Source organism: Mobula birostris, chromosome 4 (assembly GCF_030028105.1).
Source record: "Mobula birostris isolate sMobBir1 chromosome 4, sMobBir1.hap1, whole genome shotgun sequence".
Lineage (NCBI taxonomy): Eukaryota > Metazoa > Chordata > Chondrichthyes > Myliobatiformes > Myliobatidae > Mobula > Mobula birostris.
In genome coordinates, this window is record NC_092373.1 from 183494088 (window position 1) to 183517022 (window position 22935).

Genomic DNA, 22935 nt, shown 5'->3' on the forward strand with positions numbered 1-22935 from the left:
AAATGGAGCTAATGTTAATGGGTGCTTCAGAGTTGGCAAGGACGTGGTGGGACACAGGATCTGCCTCTGTTGACACAATAACTAAACAAGAAGAAAACATATGAAGCAGGCAATGGATTGGATGGTATTTTAATATGTACACTTCACGATACTGTATAAAATATCACAGACACATTAAAATTCATCTACATAACTAACTTAAAACAGACACAAAATCTAAATTCTCTACAGAACAACACTTGTTGCGTTGCTCTTTATGGGTTGCAAAGCACTTTGGGATATTCTGAGATGGTGAAAAAATGACAAGCAAAATCTTCCTTTTTTGGATGATCACGCACTGATTGACAACATACCCGTGAACCATAACACCTAACGGAAACACAAATGGACCCGTATTATGTGAACAGGAAGCGGTGTGAATAATATTTCACTTGGTATTTCTTTGAGGTGGAAGTTTGCAGTCAAAAACACACATGCCAGCCACCTGAAATTGTCTTATGTAACAGAATATAGCCTGTTTAGTAGTATCCAAATGGAAATTTACTGGCAACATGTGGGGAGTTTATGGAAATGCTTTAGAAAAACTAAATAAAATTCATACACGGTTGATAAATGTCCGTGGATTTAAATAGCTTGATCAGTTGCAAGATTCGACTAAGACTTTCATTGGTAGCTTCTTGAAAACAAGTTGATACAACAGCTCCAAGGAGAACTCTGGGAGAATCATCTCCCAGAGCCATAAAGCTAAGATTTGCCAAGTTACAGAAAATTGGAAATCTTGGTCTTTCCATATGTGTATGATTGAATTTCAACGGCTGATCATGTTTTCTCTTTTCTTAACAGGCTGTTCGTGCTTCACGGTTATCTATTATAGATATAAATGCTTCAAATGTAAAATTAAATTGATGTTTCTGATGCAATGTCTAGCGTTTTAATACCTATTTTACTTGGCAACTATCACGTGCTCATTCCACAACAGAAAAGCAACCAACTCTGTAAATCGGAGGTACAAGAGGCTGCTGCAATTTGAGGCAACAGACCATCTGCTGGAAGAAGTCAGCGGGTTGGGTAGCATCTGTGTTAGGAAAGGAATTGTTGACATTTCCAGTCGAAACCCTGCGTCAAGACTCGGCATCACCGCTCTGTAGGTTAGGAGGACGGCTTGCAGCCACTTCGTATCTGATTATCAGAAGAATGTTCTTACATGTATCCAGACTTGGAATTTGTTAGAGTTGCCAGATGTCTTCAGAGTTTGCAGGGTGTCATCAGAACTCCGAGATACTATCAGAGCTAAGGTTATGTACTTCCGTGTTCTTGCTTGTTGCCCAACAAAAACAAACAAACAAACAAATAAATAAAAGGCAATTGGGAAGAACAATTCCGTACGCTTCAACTAACTAGCTGTGACTATAGATTCCTACAAAATCTCCTTGTTTGACCATTTACAAAAGGAATGCCCCTGAGAACAGGAATTAATGATTGGAAAAACTGTGGGGTTGATCTCCAGACCACTGCCCGTGTGCAAATTACTGTAGGTCCAGAGCTATGGGTCTTGTTTTCTTTTTAAAGTTATGCAAGTTCTGGAGAAACAAATTGTATCATTTCTTAATGCATGCATTACTAAATGACGATAAAAGAGGACTGCGTGTCCTCATAATCTAATCTAATCTAATGTATTCCCTAATTCCATTTCTAATCCCGATTAACCTGTAGATTTAAACATAGTTAAGACTTAAGTGAAGTTACCACAAATTTCTAAAATGTTTTACCTTTACTGTACCCCAGCGCATTGTTTTATGTAACACATACAAAATGCTGGAAGAACTCAGCAGGTCAGGCATGTATGGAAGGACGATTCTGAACTCGATGAAGGGTCTCCGTCGGAAACGTCGGCTGTTCATTCCTTTCCATAGATGCTGCCTGGCCTGCTGAGTTCCTCATGTGTTACTTTTATGTTGAGGGATTTTATATTGTGATATTTTCATAATTTAAAACACATTTCCTTATTCCAATGCCTACCTCAGGGTTGTATAATTGCATTATTTGCAAAAATTTGTTCCTTAGCCTTCAACAGTTTTCAAAGCTGATCCCTTCACTAAAATGCCGTGCCCTAGCTAAGTGATTTCTAATGAAGATCACCTTAAGTATTATTGTCTGTTAATTATGTTCATACAGTTGGTCTATCATTATGTTGCTCATGACTGAGTGAAGGGTATATTGATTTATAATGGTGTGAGTAGCCCGTATAAAGTCCTAATCCCCTATTAATACCAGGAAAAGTATTACCTTCAGTCATGAAGTAGCCGCTTTTTCTTCCCCTTGTTCAATGTGTTAGATCTGAGTTATAGGGAAAGATTGACAAGGTTAGAACTTTATTTCCTAGGGAGTAGGGAAATGAGGGGAGAGTTGATAGGAGTATACGAAATTATGAAGGGTCTGGATAGGGTAAACGTGAACAGGCTTTTTCCACGGAGGTTCGGTGAGACTAGAGGTCATGGGTTAAGGGTACAATGATGAAATGTTTAAGGGGGCTACGAGGGGTGACTTCTTCACTCAGAGGGGGTGAGAGAGTGGAAGGAGCTGCCTGCGGAAGTGGCAGACGCGGGTCCGGTTTCAACACTTAAGAGAAGTATGGATAAGTACATGGATGAGAGGGTTATGTTCCAGGTGCAGGTCGTTGGGACTAGGCAGAATAACAGTATGGCGCGGACTAGATGGGCCGAAGGGCGTGTTTCTCTGGTGTAGTGCTCTGTGACTCTAGAAATGCGTCCCCCACCAATGAAGTGTTTACTGTCAATCCCGAATATTCTTCTCTTGCTACTGTAATCCTTACAGAAGATGGATCGGCCAGGATGAAATGGCGGAGCAGACTTGATGGGCCAAATGGCCTAATTCTGCTCTTCTATCTTGTGGTCTTAAGCAACACCAATCACTACATTTTCTGCTGTATGTTCCGTTTCTTGGAGTCAGAAATTATAGACTACTGTTTTAACTTAATATCCAAATCAATAACTATTCTCTTTGATGGCCAACATAATGTACCCTATGTTTCTGACCAGATTTAAATCCTTGCCCTTTGGTTTGTTACTTCCATTCTGACCTGGTCCTTCATCCTATTCTCAGTAGTTCCTGCAGCCACTATGCCCTCCAACCTAGTCGCTTCTTCCTTTATTTTGATCTCATACCTATCCCTAAAGGTGACCTTCCTTCTTAGACACAGCCTATCGGGTGCACGCTCACTCCTGGCCAATCAGCCTTGCCCTTCTTCCCACTACAACTTATCCTCTCTCACACCCATCAACTCCGAAAATTTCACTTCACTAAGGAATATTTTACAGTCACCAGTTAACCTATCAGCACAGATGGAGGAGGGGAAGCATAGCGCCCAGCGGTAACCCACGTGGTCACAGAGCGAAGGTGCGTACACACACACACACAGTCAGAAACGGAGGTCAGGGTCGAACACGAGCCGCACAGAGCTGCGATATGTTGTCCCACCTTTCCTGTCTGATGTATTTGCATCCGCTGCGCGACATTTCGAAAGCTACGGCACCCAAACGAAGTAGGAATTTACGCAATTGTGAATAACGTGAAGGAATTATTTGCTAAGAAAAATCTTTGTGCTTGACTGACAAGCCATCAAATGGCCGCCATTTGCCTAAGGAAAAGACCCCTTTCATCAGGGTTGTGGATAATGAAGTAGATTTTCAAAGCTTGCAGAGAGATTTAGGCCAGTTAGAAGAGTGGGCTGGAAGATGGCAGATGGAGTTTAATGCTGATAAATGTGAGGTGCTACATTTTGGTAGGACTAATCAAAATAGGACATACATGGTAAATGGTAGGGCATTGAAGAACGCAGTAGAACAGAGGGATCTAGGAATAATGGTGCATAGTTCCTTGAAGGTGGAATCTCACGTGGATAGGGTGATGAAGAAAGCTTTTGGTATGCTGGCCTTTATAAATCAGAGCATTGAGTATAGGAGTTGGGATGTCATGTTGAAATTGTACAAGGCATTGGTAAGGCCAAATTTGGAGTATTGTGTACAGTTCTGGTCACTGAATTATAGGAAAGATGCCAACAAAATTGAGAGAGTACAGAGAAGATTTACTAGAATGTTACCTGGGTTTCATCTCCTAAGTTACAAAGAAAGGTTGAACAAGTCGGGTCTTTATTCTTTAGAGCGTAGAAGGTTGAGGGGGGACTTGATAGAGGTATTTAAAATTATGAGGGGTTATAGATAGAATTGACGTGGATAGGCTTTTTCCATTGAGAGTAGGGGAGATTAAGCAAGAGGACATGAGTTGAGAGTTAAAGGGCAAAAGTTTAGGGGTAACATGAGGAGGAACTTCTTTACTCAGAGAGTGGTAGCTGTGTGGAATGAGCTTCCAGCAGAAGTGGTTGAGGCAGGTTCGATGTTATCATTTAAAGTTAAATTGGATAGCTATATGCACAGGAAAGGAATGGAGGATTATGGGCTGAGTGTGGGTCAGTGGGACAAGGTGAGGGTAAGAGTTCGGCACGGACTAGAAGGGCCGAGATGACTTGTTTCTGTGCTGTATATATGGTTATATGGGGTTAAGCCCCCAGCATGAAATGGGTCTCTTTGTGTGCTCTTTGATAATTGTAGTTACTGCTTGCTCAGCTACAGTATTGTGCAAAAGTCTTAGGCACCCTAGATTTTTTTATGGTTTCAGATGGTATGGCCTCCACAGAGCCCTGATCTCAACATCATCGAGGCCTGCTGGGACTACCTGGAGAGACAGAAGCAACCGAGACAGCCAAAGTCTGCAGAAGAACTGTAGCAGGTTCCCAAGATGCTTGGAACAACCTTCTTTCTTTCTGATAAAACTGCACGACAGTGTACCTAAGAAACTGAAGCAGTTTTAAAGCCAATGAGCCTTTATTGAGTTGATTTAGTTTTTTTTACTGTTCATCGCTTTTTATGGTATTTTTGATATTTAGAAACTTTTCATTTCATTATTTTTGAAAGCATCTTCACTTTATTGATTTGTTTAGGTGTGCCTAAGACTTTTGCACAGTACTGTAGCTGTCCAATTTCCAGCCTTCACAACATGTTACCGACATCACATTTGAAATCACCAGGTTCAGGTGTAATTTAAGATTTGCAGGGACGCTGTTTTCATGTTTGACAGAAGAGTTTCCAATGATTCTAATGTTTTTATAGATGTTACCTCTTAGACAGAGAAGTCCCACAATTGGGAAGTAGCTGTTGTTCTAATTTTTTTGATTTCTCGCCGAGACCTGCTATTTTTAAAGGTTGTCTTGAATTCGACTGTATAAAACTGATCTTTTTTGTTCTGACTCTAAATTATGAAAACGATTCAATGTATCACACGCGTTTTTACAGTTTTACTCCCTATCTTGTTTCTTCTCCCTCTCGTGTCAAGTAGCGGCAAAAAAAAAGATCCAAATCAAAACTTTTTATTTTCCACTCAGAGCTTTCACGTTCATTTAATTTTTCTTTTTAATCCTCAGATTAAATTCCATTGTTCTTCTTCGCATCCTCGACGTCCACTTTTCCATTGAGATATCATTGACCTGCTCACACTTGTGTTTCCTACTACACTGGCCATGCTTTAGTCCCAGCGCAACTCGCCATGGACAGCCCCAAGCCCGACTGTGAAAGGAGGAGGTTTGGGCATGGGGCTTGCAATCCCATCCCATAATAACCCCGAGCTGCTGAAACACCAGCAGAAGCTCCAGGACAGAGGACTCTGATGAGCTTCTACAGACAGCCTAAGACCCAGTAGAGGTGATGGCCTTAAGTAAGTAAATACGTAGCAATCCGAGCGCGACTAATGCCCCTTCCTGGTTGTTATCCATTACAGATCACAGTTTATCGCAACTTGGATCAACAGGTCACAGTACATCACGTTACTACGTGCAATGAAAGAAAAAGACCTCTTATTTACATATGTTCAAAGTTCGAAGCTCAAAGCTCAAAACAAATTTATTATCAAAGTATATATCAGCATATACTACTCAGAGATTCAGTTTCTTGTGGGCATTCAGAGTAGAATAAAGAAATATAATAGAATCAATGAAAACCATACACAGATTATTAGCAGCCAATGTCTAGAAGACTGTGCAAAGTAAAACCATAAATAATATCTAAATAATGCGTCAGCGATGAAATAATCGGCACAGAAGAAGTGGCCAATATATGATATTAGTCATGCATTAGTCTTGCATTAATCCTACGGTTGCTCGGTGATGATCCATTAATTGTATGTCCCGCCCTGCCGGAGTATGCAGTAAATTCCTTCAGGTGCATTAATCTCCTTTTGAATCTGTTCATTTCGATGGAGCCCAGAGGTAGCACACCTCGAATTCCACACTTTACACGAGAAATGTACTAACAATATGGGGTTACCAGAGGATTGGCTTGGAAATTCGAAAAACTTGAGCTCAGACAATTATAAAAGATCCCACTTAGTGGATCTGTACAGTCTTTGAAAGAGCCATCTACTGTAATTAGTTCCAGTGTCCTTGGCATTCCCCCCCCCCCCACAATAAACTTGTTAAACATCCTGTTGCCATGGTTGTAATTTGCGGGTGTGATACACAAAGGCGCCTCCTCTTAAACTCATGCAGCCGACTTTGAGATAAACCCACCTATCATGCCCCACCCTTTCTCAACCGCATCCTCCACGGTTGCAAACACCCTTCAAGCATTAGATGTAATTTTTAGATAGTTAAACGAAGCAACAGGTCCATATGTCTTTGAAGGAAAGTTCCCAATTATTCACAAGCACAAGAGATTCTGTAGATGCTAGAAATCCAGACTAACACACACAAAATGCTGAAAGAACTCAGCAGGTCAGACAGCATCTATGGAAAGGAATAAACAGACGACGTTTCGGGCGGAGTCCCATCATCAGTCCGAAACCCTTCATCATTCCCCTCCATAGATGCTGCCTGACCTACTAAGTTTTTATGCTTTACTCCCAATATTTCGCATTCCATGGCTTGCTCAGTCTCTGTTGGTCCCTATGGTTATTCTGTATATTGAGTTTGGACCTCTTTGAGATAACCACAATTCTCCTGTTCATTGTTGCGTGGCTCTGAAAATCTAATGTATAAATTCCACGCATTTATGATGCCAAGATTGTGATCTCCCTCCTGAACAAATATTTAAAAAGGGCACGTGATTCAGGAAAGCACTAGGTCGAGGCCTATCAGCCCTCAGGATAGTAACTATTAACATTCGCATTCTTTTAGCCTTCTGGTAAGCCCCCTCACAGCGAAAACCGACCTGCTGCCTTTATAACCGGAATCAAAGAGCCAGCGAGCATACGAAGCCATCTGGTGGCTTAATTTCCTCCACGCTTTGTTTCCTGCTGAGTTCGAGTCTGCGTGTAAATAGAATGTTCTTAGTAGCCCCCGTGGAGAAATTGCTGATAAATTGACGGTTGGGCTGCACCAAAGATTTTATTTATTTTTTAATTTATTGAGATACAGCGCGGAATCTGCCCTTCCGGCCGCGCCTCCCACAACCCCCAATTTAACACTCGCCCGGACAATTTACAATGACTAATTACCCTACCAACTGGTAGGTCTTTGAACTGTGGGAGGAAATCGGAGCAACCGGAGGAAACACACGTGGTCACGGGGAGAACGTGCAATCTTCTTACAGGCCGCAGAGGAATACGAACGCGGGTCGCTGTTCTGTAAAGCGTCGTGCTAACGCCCATTCCACCGCCTTGCCGCCCCTTATTTGCCAATTTCCAATGGGGTGGCATTAACAAATTTTACTTATCCATCGATGATTAGATAATTATGGGGTCTAAACTGTTCTAATATCAGACGATAACGGTAGCATGATGCTACTCAGGTGGAACCAGCGGTCGACAGCTGTGGAGCTCTGACTCTGCGTCAGTCAGTGCTGGTCTGGGCCGATCAGACGGGTGGCTCACAAGGTAAAACAAAATAAACACACCATACCCTCTTTCTCGAACAAAGCGTGTCTGCAGGTATTGTCACTGAGCAACTTTTCATGTGAACACCATCAACTTTTCGCAAGTGTTTACTTCCGTCAACAATGCAATGTCAGAACTGAAGCGAATGAACTCTGCCGAGGACTATTTCACGGCGAAGACTTTCTATCTGTTCACTGTAGTACAACAGTGCTTTTAAGCAAGCATGAATATGGGGTGAGAGAAGTTCACACTGAGCTAATTCCACGAACTATAGACTCAATTTCAAGGACTTTATAACTCAATTTCTCAATATTATTTATTGTTTATATTATTATGTTTTGTTTTATTTTTGCGCAATTTGTTGTCTTTTGCACATTGGTTGTTTGTCCATCTTTGTGTGTAGTTTTTAACTGATTCTATTGTAATTCTTTCTATTTACTATGAACGCCCGTAAGAAAATGATTCACAAGGTGACATATACCTACTTTGATAATAAAGTTACTTTGAACTTTGAAGCAGTAAATTGGATTGAGAAATATTTGGACAATTAAGTTGGAGATATATTAAATACCAGGGAACAAAGAACAAATGCAGGTATTTAATTTCGGGGTATTGAGTTTAAGAACCGAGGTTGCCGCATAATAGGTAGGATGTTGAGACTTTAGAGACAGTGCAGATGAGAATTACCGGGGTGCTGGCTGGGTTACAGAGCATGTCTTATGAGGATAGGTTGAGCGAGCTCGTGTTTTTCACTTTGGAGCTGAGGGGAGGATGAGAGGCGACTTGGCAGAGGTGTACAAGATAATAAGATGCATAGATCGAGCGGGTAGCTAGACATTTTTTTTCGAGGGCGGAAATGACTAATACCAAGACGCATATTTTTAAGGTGATTGAGGAAAGCATAGAGGGCTATTCGAGGTACGTTCTTTACACAGAGAGTGTCAGTTCATGGAACGTCCTGACAGAGGTGGTGGCAGAGGCAGATATGTTAGGGCATCTAAAAAACTTTCTATGGAAGATAGAAAGGTGGAGTGTTATGTAGGAGGGAAGTGCTGGATTGATCTTAGAGTGAGTTAAAAGGTCACACAACAGTGTGAGCCGAAGGCTCTGTACTGTGCTGTAGTATTTTATGTTCTATGTTAATACATCTCCAACCTAGTTGTCCAACACTAATCCCAACCTAACCTATCGTTTTGAGTTTGTTAAAAAATCTATTCTAAACTTTTGCCCTCTTCCACGAGTCCTCCACATATTCTCAGCCACTGCACACACATTATGTCAGACAATAGAGCTTAGCGTTAAAGCGCTGGAGGAAAACCGCTGGAACACGCACCCTACATGGTGGGTCTATCTATTGGAGTTGTTTTACTTTTGCCACATGTGAATTGCAGATAGACCATGCCATACATAACTACATTGAGGTAGTAAAAATAGGAGAATGGTGCAGTTACAGAGAAAGTGCAGTACAGGTCGACAAATTAGGCACAAGGAACACGAGAATTATAACAACAGTTAAATCAGCTTCATCGGATACTGTAGCTATGCACGGTAGTGTAGAGGTTAGCGCAATCGCTTTACAGAACAAGCGACAATGATTCAATTCGCGCCGATCTCTGTAAGGAGTTTGTACGTTCTACCTGTGACCCACGTGTGTTTCTGTCTGTCTGTATCTTGTTTTACGGCGGTTGGTCCACGTGTGTTTCCTCTGACGTTCCAAAGACGTACCGGTTGGTAGATTAATTGGTCACGTGGGTGTAATGGGAGTTACTGCGTTGCATCTCTAAATAAATAAATAAAACCTGAACAAACAATAACCAGTTACAATGATGCGTCCAAAGATTGTTTCGCGTTAATTTTGTTACGTTAGAGCAGCCTTCGTCAACTCTTTCGCTCTGGTAGAACCCTTAAAATACTTTTCAGGTCTCAGTGAACCTCAGGGTAAAAAATATTGTCTCTGCAATTGTAGATGTAATAATTCAATCGTAATTGTCAATTCTCTTTTGAGTAGAGATGGAATTTTTAGCCAACCTTTCTTGAAAAAAAATTGGTTAAGATTAGCTTACCTTTCTTGAAATTAATCTCTTTCTTTCCCTTCTATAAATTTTAAAAACTCAAGAGGCAAACATAATAACTTTCTGTTAAATAACTGGCTTAAGCTAAAATGGTATTTATTTTTTTTAAACTAGGCTCGGTAGATTTTATTTAAATAAAGGGTGTAAATTGATTTTGGAAGTTAGGGAAGGTACTTTGCGAGGGAGAGGACTCAACCGAATAAACATGGTCCTACTGCGCACGGCCATATTGAGAGACCTCTAGGGAGATCGCTAGGTCGGTCACTGTCCACACTGCGAGTGCTAGCATCACGCGTCGCGCGAAGTTCCAAAAACGATGTTTATTTATTTCAATCATGATCTCTCGCGGAACCCCGGTTGAGAAACCTAGCGTTAGAGTTCACGCTTAAACGTCTGTACTCGCCGCTAGGTTTTGCAGTTATCTGGACAAATTCATTTACCTGGTAAGCACGTACGTTTAAATCTTGGCCAGACTGAAGCGATAAATTGAATTTTTTTTTATCTACACATTCCGGAAATGTAAAATTTAAAAAATGGCAGGCGAGACAGCATCTGCGGAAAGAGAACAGAAATGGTAAGTGTTAAGATAAAGATCTCTTTAGCTCTAAGGGAAATTGAGATCGGTTTGAGACAAGACAGCACCAATTTAACACGGTGCATTAGCTTTACAATTAGGGCTGTTTCTGCTCTAGACTCAAAGCTCATCCTCCATGCATTATGAAGATATGAACTGGTTTAGTGTTGAAGATGCGTTTACTTATCACGTGTACATCGAGACCTACAGTGAAATGCGCCGTCTGCGTTGACAATCACCACACCCGAGTACGTGCTGGGGGCAGCCCGCAAGTGTCGTCACACAGTCTGGCACCAACATAGCATGTCCACAGCCTGCGGAATATAAACGCTGAGTCTCTAGAGTGTAATGTTTGAATTCGAATCTGTTCACTAACCATCTACATCGGAGTGTCGAGATTCCCAAACACCGCTGATGGGAAAAATGCAGATAGTCCCAAATACAATAGATTGCAGTTCCTTCTTTTAAGAGGTTGAAACGTTTAAATACAAAAGTTTCGATAGAATTTTTTTCTTTAAATGTCAGTCGTTACTTTAAATGGAGCAACCGGGAAGTGGGTTGGATCGAGCACTGGGTATCAGATTGCTCAATAGCAAATCTGAAAAAGTGTTTGGTTATAGTAAGGTACCTGATAAACAGATGGTAGACATTACAGATCACATTGTAAACCTTTTTCGTCAATGTATATGATATAAAAATCTGAATACAAACATATGGGAGATATATTATGAAACGGTTTATATCGATATGCATGAGTGAGCTGCAGTAATAGTTCTGTCAGAGGCAGTAACAGAAGGGAAAACACAACTAACAGAACCACATTGACGCCATGGCCGGGAAAGCTCACCAGCACCTCTACTTCCTCAGGAGGCTAAAGAAATGTTTCCATGTTTCTTTCATGGTGCATCATAAAGAACAACCTATCTGGATGCACGGCGACTTGATATGGCAGCTACTCCGCCTATGACAGCAGGAAACATCGGTTGTGAACAAGGCTCAGCACATCACATCACGTCTCAGCCTGCCCTCCACAGTCGCTGTCGACACTTCTGGTCGCCCCGGCAAAGAACCCAACAGAATTAAAGATCCCACCACCCCGCTCATTCTCTCTTCTTGCCCTTCCTATCAGACAGAAGCTACGGACGCCTGAAAACACGTACCCAAAATTCAAGGACAGCTTCTATCCCGCTGTTATAAGACCACAACACATAGGACCAGAATTCGGTCATTTGGCCCATCGGGTCTGCTCTGCGACATATGCCGGTGATATTAAACCTGATTCTGATTCAAGAACTGGAGGGAACAGCTTTAAAGAGGGAGGGCAGAGATTTAATAGAAATCTTAAGATCATTGAATGGTTTCCTGGAATAATAAGATGGGCTCTTTATCTCACCTACATTATTGTGACTATTTTTATTTCGAGATTCAGCACGGTAACAAGAATTTTCAATTTCAATTCACGTTCAATGGCCATCAATTACACAAATATGACAAATTAACTTAATAACCGAGGAAAGCCGAGCACCCGGAGGAAACACACGCGGTCGGGAGAGAATGGAAAAAAAACTCATTGCAGACGTCGGTAAATGAACCCGGAACGCTGGCGCTGCAGTAGCGTTCTGTTGAGCCTTGTCTACCTGCACCACACTGCCTCTGTATTGTAACACTTTATTCTGCACTCTGTTATTGTGTTCCTTGTACTGCCTCAGTGCACTGTTGTAATTAATTCATCTGTATGGACCGTATGCAAAGTAAGCTTTTCACTGTATCTCCGTACATGTGACAATAGCAAACCAATTCAGTGACTCCCATTCTGACGCCGCAAACAACCTAAGCCAGTGTTTTAGGTAAATTCACAATGCTTTATGACTCGGAGTCCCACGCCTGGAGCAGATATTTTGCCTGGAAATGTGTTCCAAGGAAAGGTAAGCATCGGAGATGCATCCTAAATTGGCAGATCTGTCCAAGTCACACTTTACAACAGCGTCCTCACGCTTCCATTTAAACCAACAGAAATTCCAGTAGCGACTAGTTTAATACAAGGCCATGTTTTTTGAATTGGTTTGATTAGGTGGAAATATGTTCACTGTGTTAGACAAAGATGGAAAGCAATTGTGGTGTAACATTAAATAACAAAGAGAACTCTAGCAACTGTGAACACGAGATTATGAAGATGCTGGAAATCCAGAGTAACATACACACAAAATGCCGATGGAACTCAGCAGGTCAGGCAGCATCTATGGAAAGGAATTAAACAGTCGACGTTTCGGACCGAGACCTTTCATCAAGACTGGAAAGGAAGGGGAAGAAGCCAGGATAAGAAAGTGGGAGAAGGGAAACATAGAAAATAGGTGCAGGAGTAGGCCATTCGGCCCTTCGAGCCTGCACCGCCATTTATTATGATCATGGTTGATCATCCAACTCAGAACCCCGCCCCAGCCTTCCCTCCATACCCCCTAACCCCCGTAGCCACAAGGGCCATATCTAACTCCCTCTTAAATATAGCCAATGAACTGGCCTCAACTGTTTCCTGTGGCAGAGAATTCCACAGATTCACCACTCTCTGTGTGAAGAAGTTTTTCCTAATCTCGGTCCTAAAAGGCTTCCCCTCTATCCTCAAACTGTGACCCCTCGTTCTGGACTTCCCCAACATCGGGAACAATCTTCCTGCATCTAGCCTGTCCAATCCCTTTAGGATCTTATACGTTTCAATCAGATCTCCCCTCAATCTTCTAAATTCCAACGAGTACAAGCCCAGTTCATCCAGTCTTTCTTCATATGAAAGTCCTGCCCTCCCAGGAATCAATCTGGTGAACCTTCTCTGTACTCCCTCTATGGCAAGGATGTCTTTCCTCAGATTAGGGGACCAAAACTGCACACAATACTCCAGGTGTGGTCTCACCAAGGCCTTGTACAACTGCAGTAGTACCTCCCTGCTCCTGTACTCAAATCCTCTCGCTATAAATGCCAGCATACCATTCGCCTTTTTCACCGCCTGCTGTACCTGCATGCCCACTTTCAATGACTGGTGTATAATGACACCCAGGTCTCGTTACACCTCCCCTTTTCCTAATCGGCCACCATTCAGATAATAATCTGTTTTCCTATTTTTGCCACCAAAGTGGAAAGAGTACAAACTAGCAGGTGATAGGTGAAGCTGGGTGAGGAGGAATGTTGGGGGGGGGGGAGGAAAAGGTGTGAAGATGGAAGGTGATTGGTGGCACAGTGAGTAACCTCAGCACAACACCGATGAAATATTGGGTTCATTATGCTGGTGTCTGTTCCCGATACTATGTTTGAATAGAGTAAAAAATGAAGGTGCTCGTCGAGGTGCCCGTCACAAAAAAGCGAGCTTTCCCGGGGGCCACCAGTTTTAAATCTATTTTCCATTCTGACACATCGATCCATGGTCTCTCTCTGTCACTCTCAGGTTGAAGGAGCAATACCTGATATTCTTTCTGGGTAGCCTCCAACCTGACGGCATGAACATCGATTCCCTAACTTGGAATTCCTTCTCTCTGCCTCCCTCTCACTTTTTCCATTCCCCATTCGGCTCCCACTTACTCCTTTTCTTCTCGTCACCTGCCCATCAACCCCCTCTGGTGGTGCCCTTTCTCCTTACCTTTCTTCCGTAGGCCACAGTGCTCTATCAGATTCCTTCTTCACTCCTTTACCCCTTCCACCTATCACCTCCCAGCTTCAATCCCTCTCCATCCATCCACCTAGTTTCACCTATCCCCTGCCAGCTTCTACTCCTTCCACTCCCCCTACCTTCTTATTCTGGATTCTTCCTCCTTCCTTTCCAGCCCTGATGAAGGGTGTCGGCTCGAACCGTCGTTGTTTATTCCTCTCCATAGATGCTGCCTGACCTGCTGTATTCCGCCAGCACTTTTTTTGAGTTGCTCTGGAAAAAAAAATGACTTCTTCCAGCCGAGCTAGTTATCCAGTGAACACTGCACTATAATTCAGAAAAGAAGATAAATTAGAGTAGCTCCCCCCCCCCCCCCGTTGATCAGGGTTGACCATGAATACTAGAATTGATATATTATTGATGAGCCAGGGCATGAAGGGATACGGGAGGAAGGCAGGAGACTGGGCTGAAATGGGAAGAATCAGCTGTGATGAAATGGCGGAGCAGACTCGATGGGCCAAATGGCCTAATTCTGTTCTTATATGTTATGGTTTTATGTTGTGTGCTAGCTGTCTACGCTAGCCTGTACGTAGGCCAGGACAGTGCCATGCGGACAGCAAGCTGTTGCCCACACAGCAAGCTTCCAGTCTCCACGCCACTAACGGATCCAAAGGAACGTTGTTGCCAGCCAGCGTTGAATTCAACGTAAGACCGCTTTAGGGACTCCAGTTCTGGTTTTTTTCCCGCGGATTTACTCCCGAAGTCTTCCCCATGAGTCGGTGCAGCCGAGGATCAGGTTTGCTTCTCCTAAATGAGGTGTCAGCCACGGCTGACGAGCCCCATCAGCCCGAAGCAAATGGGTTTAAGGCGCCAGTAACCCGCTCCTTCTGCTGTCAACAGAAGCAGTTCCGCTAGGCTTAGTAGCTAAGCCACATGTGAAGGCCAGGAACTGAACTTGGTTGTCAGAGACGCACGCCTTTGGGAGGTCTTTATCCCCACTACGACCCCGCTATAATAACCTTAAGGAACCAGGACAAATGACTGAATTTAAAAATCATACTAAGATAGAGCCATGAATTATCCAAAAACCCTAACAAAGCTAATATAGAGCATTTGCAGATTGCAGCTAATCTGCAAAACATTAATCGCTATTTGCAAGAAACGAGCCGATCGGTGATGCGATAAAATGTCTGTGTTATCAGATCAACAATTGTCCGTACGGAAGGAGGAGGTTCCCACTTAAATCCTGAATAACACACACAGAATGCTGGAGGAACTCAGCAGGTCATGCAGCATCTATGGTAAAAAATAAAAACTTGACGATCTTTATTTCTTGCCTTAGATGTTGAGTTCCTCCTGCATTTTAAATACAGTATACTACTCCCAATACTGCGTATTCCACGGCCTGCTCTATCCCTGCTGGCTAAATGATGGTTATTTTCCACATTGTGTTTGGACCTCTTTCAGATAGTCGTATTCCTCCCGTTAATTGCTGCGTGGCTCTGATTTCCAGCATCTGCAGAATCTCCACTCAAATCCTGTCGCCTTTCAGCGCGTCGGTTACCATTAAATTGCACAAGATTTACGCCAGGAAAACGTTCCATTTGGAACAACGGGTTTGAGTCCCTTGTGAGTCATCTTAATTCTATAGCGCAGTCCCAGAGTCCCAGAGTCCCAGAGGCAGTTGCAGACTATTCGGCCCGTCCTCTCATGCTAGAGCTTATCGATACAGATTCCCATTTCCCTCCCTTCTCATACCGGTCGTCTACTTCTCGCGACTTTTCTTATCTGCTTTAATCTCGCCTCTGCTTCAACCACCATCTCTGGTGATATTTTCCACAGTCTCGATCTCGTATGTGTTCCGATCTCATAGACCTACCTCACTGCAGTTTGAATTTATCTCCACCGGTTTTCTCACAGTTCGTTAACACCACTAAACCACCTCTCATTTCTTGTCACAAAATGTAGGAGGAGCTCAGCCAGGTAGCATCTATGGAAAAGAGTAAACAGTCGATGTTTCGGGCCGAGACCTTTCACCAGTCTTGATAAAGGGTCTCGGCCCGAAACGATGTCTGTTTTCTTTTCCAATGATGCTGCCTGGCCTGCTGAGTTCTTTCAGCGTTTTGCTTTGATTTCCAGCATCTGCAGATTTTCTCTTGTTTTTTTTTTAACTCTTGAGTTCACGTGGAAACATTTCCAATCCCAAACAGCAAAGTCACGACAGGTTTAACCCCTGCATTTTCAGGCAAAGATAAAGAGGGGACTGTTTAACAGTATGTCAATAAACACAGGAGGTTCTGCAGGTGCTGGGAATCTTGAGCAACGCGCGCAAAATGCTGGAGGGACTCGGCGAGTCTGACGGCATTCATGGAGAGGAATAAAGAGTCGACATTTCAGGCCGAATCCCGTCATCGGGATTGGAAGGGACGGTGCAGAAGCCGGGATAAGGTGGTGGGAAAGGGGGGAGAGAGGGAAGATTCCAAGATGGCAGGAGATTGGTGATTGGACCTTTGCGGACCCAGTGGAGAAGTTGCTACCCACATATCTGTTGTCCAGCCACAGCCTAGAAAGTACCTTCCTCTTCAACTGCAGATCAAATTACCAGGTACTAGTTACAGAATTTTGTTTCGGCCAGCCCAGCCTATCAGAGGCGCAGCTCAGATCTTAACCGGGAAACCGTTCACTTTGAATGATCAAACCGCACTGGATTCGAGGAGAAAAGAATGTTGAATTTTTAAAGATTTATTCTCAGCATGTGGATGTCGCTGGCCTGTTTTTATTGTCCATCCCGGATTCCCCTGAACTGAGAACCTTGCTATTGCACAGGTAAATGAGGAGCCAGTGGCTTTGGCGTCGGCATGGATAACTTCCAAGCCAGACTGGCTGGGAAATCATATCTAGATCGATTATAGTCATCCCAGGCCAGAGCAGAGAAGGGCGGTAAAGCAAGTGTTTTTTAAGGATTCTTCAGTAGTTTCCCAATTACTTTCACTTTTAAAGCTAAGGCTCTAGAAGACGTTGTCCAGGCCGCACTTGGAATATGGTGAGCAGTTTTGGGCCCATTATCTAAGAAACACTGTGATGGCATTGGAGGGGGTTCAGAGGAGGAGGAGGAGGAGGAGAAGGAAACTGGGAATGAAAGGGTTAACATATGCGGAGCGTTTGATGACTGGGGTGGTAATCGCTGGAGTTTAGAAGAATGGGGGCGGGGGTCTTAATGAAACCTATCGAATATTGAAAGGCCTAGATGTTTCCTATAGTGGGGGAGTCTAGGTTCTGAAGGCACGGCCTCAGAATAGAATTCATCCTCGGAGAACAGCGGTGAAAATGATTTTTTTATTAGCCAGAGCATGGTGAATCTGTGGAATTCATTGCCACGGACGGCTGTGGAGGCCAAGTCATTGGGTATATTTAAAGCGGAGGTTGATAGGTTATTGATTCGTGAAGGCGTCAAAGGATACGGGGAGAAGGCTGGAGAGTGGGGCTGCGAGGGAAATAGATCAGCCATGATGGAATGACGGAACAGACTCGACGGGCCGAATGGCCTAATTCTGATCCTATGATTTATGGCCTTATGGACTAGTCCCGACAGGAAGTCTTAATTCCAGATCATTTTGTCTGCCATAATAAAACCGGAAGTATTTGAAAATCTATGAAAGGTACAGTATCTGCAAAGAAAATATTGATTCTGTTTGGGCTGTCCCATTGTAACTAAGGAATGAAATGATACTGTAATTGTTTTTGCGGGATTGACTCCTACTGGAATAATCAGATATTCCGGACTGAGATTGTCAAATAGTATTTATTAAGAAAGGAGGACGAGCGAGAGTGGAGCGGCGGGGAGAACGTGAACTGGTGATTTATAGCGAGGGGCCAATAGATCCGTTGTTGTTTCAAATGACAGTGTGTCTTAAAGCCCTGCTAAATAGGCCGTGTTAGTTTGATCTGGTAACGCGTATTTTTGTGCTCACTGATCCGTTGGGCGCAGAGTCGCAGAGTGAAGAAGCTTCTCAAGTTTCGTTCTGACCACGACTGTGCAATGGAAACCCTTGGGATCACAGGTGATAATGCAGACAGACAGCGGGCTAAGGGAAACACTGACGAGCAAGGAGCAACTTCTTTTATCACTGAACCTTTCACGGACCGGATGCAGAACTAACAGAGACTTCTCGGTTTGGTCCTCGAGATCTGTTGGAGGGTGCGTTAGTTCCAGCTAGTGCCCGCAGTAAAAGTTGGGGCAGTGGCTTCTCCGGCTGAGCACCGTTCTCCATTTCGAGCACGGTGACGGCCGAGCCAGAGGGGAAGAGCCCACGACGTTCAATGGAGTGATTCGAAAGCGTAGGCAGTGGTGTAATGATGCCGAAAGACGCTGCATTTGGACAGAGCAGGACCCCACACCCAGCCTACTTTTTCAAACTTCAAAGCTCAAAATAAATCTATGATCAAAGTACGTTTATGTCACCATGAACCTACTACTTTGATACAGATTTTCTTGCAGGCATTCACAGTAGACCAAAGAAATACAATAGAATCAACGATAAACCACACACAGAGACTGATAAACAACCAATGTGCAAATAATAGTAGTTATTATTATTATTAGAAAAATAGTTAAATAAATAAATAACACGGAGAACATGAGTTGTCATAGAGTCATAGAGAAGTACAGCACAGAAACAGGCCTTTCGGCCCATCTAGCCCATGCCAAGTCATTGAAATTGCCCACCTGCACGTGGACCATAGGCCCCATACCCCCACCGTCCATGTACCTACCCAAACTTCCCTTCAGTGTGGAAATGAGCTCACATGCACCACTTGCGCTTGCAGCTCGTTCCACACTTTCACTACCCTCAGAGTTAAGTTTCCCCTCATGTTCCCCTTAAACTTCTCACCTTTCACCTTTAATCTTTGACATCTGGTTGTAGTCCCACCCAACCTCAGTGGAAAATGCCTGCTTGCATTTACCCTGTCTATACCCCTCAGAATTGTGTATACCTCCATCAAATCTCCCTCAATCATCTATGTCCTAAGGAATAAAATCTTAACCTATTCAATCTTTCCTTATAACTCAGGTCCTCCAGACCCAGCAACATCCTTGTAAATTTCCACTGTACTGTTTCATCTTTCCTGTAGGTAGGTGACCAAAACTGCACACAATACTCCAAATTTGGCCTCAATAACGTCTCATACAACTTCAACATCACATCCCATTCCTGTATTCAATACTTTGATTTGTGGAGGACAATGTGCCAAAAGCTTTCTTTATGAATCTATCTGCATGTGCCATCCATGAGTTATGGACCTGTATTCCCAGATCCCTTTGTTCTACTGCACTTCTCAGTGCCTTACTATCCACTGTGTAAGGCCTACCCTGGCTGATCCCACTGAAGAGCAACACCTCACATTTGGCTGCATTAAGTTCCATCTCTCATTTTTCAGCCCATTTTTCTAGTTGGTCTAGATCCCACTGCAATCTTTGATGCCCTTCTTCACTGTCCACTACACCCCCATTCTTGGTGTCATCTGTAAATTTGCTGATCCAGTTAACCATATTTTTATACAGATTGTTGATATAGATGACAAACAACAATGGACCCAGCACTGATCCCTGCAGCGCTCTACTAGTCACTAGTCACCACTCAGAGAGATAACCATCCACTACCACTCTCTGGCCTCTCCCACAAAGCCAATGTCTAATTCAATTTACAACATCATCTTTTTTTTTACTAATTTTTTTATTGCAACACCAGCAAATTACATTCAATACAACCAGTTGCCAATTATATTTTGTCTGATTTTCCCAGCCACCCCACAATCTTCATCACCATCCCCCCTCCACCCCTCTCCCCCCATTTACTACATCATCTTGAATGCAGAGAGAGTGAACCTTCTTCACCATCTTTCATGCAGGACCTCGTCAAATGCCTTGCTAAAGTCTATGTTGAAAACTCGCCTTCATCAACTTTCCTGATAACTTCCTCGAAAAACTCTATAAGATTGTTTAGACATACCTAACAAGACACAAAGCCTTGCTGACTATCCCCAATCAGTCCATGACTATCCAAATATGCATATATCCAGTTCGTTAGAATACCTTCCAATGTTTTTTCTATCACTGATGCCAGGCTCACTGGCCTATAATTTCCTGGTTTATTTTTAGAGCCTTTCTTAAACAGCAGAATAACATTAGCTATACTCCAATACTCCGGTACCTTACCTGTCGCTTAGAATAATCTAAATATCTCCGCCAGGGCCCCTGCAATTTCTGCACTTGTCACACAGGATCGAAGGGAACACTTTGTCAGGTCCTGGAGATTTATCCACCCTAACTGCCTCAAGACAGAAGAGTTCTTGAAATACAATCTATAGGTTGTGGAATCAGTTCAAAGTTCTGCAGTATTTGTGATTTAACCACTCAATAATCACTCCTTGTTCATTGGTACATTTGATGGAAACTCCAGCAGGCAATGTCTTGTGTGCTGGTTCCGGTCTTCATTCCTGGGGTCAGTTTTCATTGTACATTTACAGTAGAGGACACTCCAGTGCCCACTGGCATGGCTGGTAGAGCTGATGTCTCATAGCTCCACTAACCTGGATTCAGACCCAAAATGCGGAATGGCCTGTTTGGCATTTGCACCTCCCCCTATGTGGGGCTTCCTCCGGAGGCTCGCATTTCCTCCCACATCCCAAAGATGAGGGGTGCATTCTTTTTAGTACTGCCATTGGGATGAGAGTGCAGTGTATGATGAGTTTAGAACACAGGAACACAAAAAAGAAGAGCACTAGTTATCTAACCATAGACCAAAAGACACAAGAGCAGAATTAGGCATTTTGGCCCAAGAGCCTGCTCCACCATTCATTCATAGCTGATTTATTATCCATTTTAGCCACATTCTCCCTGTAACCTTTACTAATTAAGAACCTATCAACCTCCAATTTAAATCCTTAATAATAAGCCCACAGACCAGATAATAAAGGAGCAGAATTAGGCCATTTGGCCCATCAAGTCTGCTCCACCATTTCATCATGGCTGATCTGATTTTCCTCTCAGCCCCAATCTCCTGCCTCACTCCTCCCGTATACATTCATGCCCTGACCAATTAAGAATCTATTAACCCCTGCCTTAAATATACACAGAGACTTGGCCTCCACAACTGCGTGTGGCAAAGAATTCCACAGATTCACCAGTCTCTGGCTAAAGATATTCCTCCTAATCTCCATTCTAAAAAGATGCTCCTCTATTCTGAGGCTGTGTCCTCTGGTCTTAGACACCCTCATCCTAGGAAACAGCCTCTCCACATCTACTCTATTAAGGTCTTTCATCATTCCATAGATTTCAATGAGCTCACCCCTCATTCTTCTGAATTCTAATTAATCCAGGCCCAGAGACATCAGATGCTCTTCATATGACAAGCCATTCAATCTTGGAATCATTTTCATGAACCTCTTTTGAACCCTCTCCAGTTTCAGCACATCCTTCCTAAGATAAGGGGCCCAGACCTGTTTACAATACTCTGTGAGACCTCACTAGTGCTTTATAAAGTCTCAACATTACATCCTTGCTTTTATATTCTAATCCTCTTGAAATGAATGCTAACATTGCATTTGCCTTCCTCACCACAGACTCAACCTGCAAATTAACCTTTAGGGAATCCTGCACAAGGACTCCCAAGACACTTTGCATCTCAGTTTTTTTTGTATTTTCTCTCCACTTAGAAAATAGTCAACCCTTTCACTTCTTCTACCAAAGTGCATCACCATACAATTCCCAACACTGTATTCCATCTGCCGTTTTTTTGCCCATTCTCCTAATCTGTCTAAGTCTTTCTGTAGCCTCTCTACTTCCTCAAAATTACCTGCTCCTCCATCAAGCCATCGATTCCACCATCCAAATCGTTGGCATTTAACGTAAAAAGAATCGGTCCCAACACAGACCCCTGTGGAACACTACTAGTCACTGGCGGCCAGCCAGAAAAGGCTCCCTTCATTCCCACTCTTTGCCTCCTGCCAATCAGCCACTGCTTTGTCCATGCTAGAATATTTTCTGTAATACCATGGGTTCATAGCTTGTTAAGCAGCCTCATGTGTGGCACCTTGTCAAAAGCCTTTTGAAAATCCAAGTACACAATATCAACCGATTCTCCTTTGTCTATCCTGCTTGTTATTTCTTCAAAGAATTCCAACAGATTTTTCAGGCAAGATTTTCCCTTGAGGAAACTATGGCCTATTTTATCCTGTGCCTCCAAGTACCTGAAACCACATCCTTAATAATTTACTCCAACATCTTCCTAATCACTGAGGTCAGAATAACTGGCCTATAGTTTCCTTTCTTCTGCCTCTCTGTCTCTCTCTCTCTTTTTGAAGAATGGAGTGACATTTGCAATTTTCCAGACTCTAGTGATACTTGAAAGATCATCACTAATGCTTCAGCCACTTCTTTCAGAATTCTGGGGTGTACACCATCTGGTCCAGGTGACTTATCAACCTTCAGACCTTTCAGTTTCCCAAGAACCTCCTGTCTAGTTATGGTAGCTTCACGCACTTCATGCCCCCTGACACCTGGAACTTCCATAATTACTGCTAGTGTCTTCTTGTCACAAAGGTGGGGGCACAGTGAGCAAGGGTGGACCCAAATGCAAAACACATCTTGTGAGGTTAATTAAATTTAGCTTATTGTTCGATATCAGGAGAGCTAGGCAGGAGCAGGAGTAGCGAAC

General features: G+C 43.2%; 1 long non-coding RNA gene across 1 annotated transcript; it reads right to left on the reverse strand.

The window, feature by feature from the left end:
- Positions 1-151: 151 nt before the first annotated feature.
- On the reverse strand, positions 152-15165 carry LOC140196829 (uncharacterized). The gene is made up of 5 exons (XR_011885817.1): positions 14359-15165; positions 10454-10565; positions 9579-9740; positions 2287-2337; positions 152-1317 (listed from the first exon to the last, which is right to left on the reverse strand). It is a non-coding gene; the product is annotated as an uncharacterized lncRNA (long non-coding RNA).
- Positions 15166-22935: the final 7770 nt, after the last annotated feature.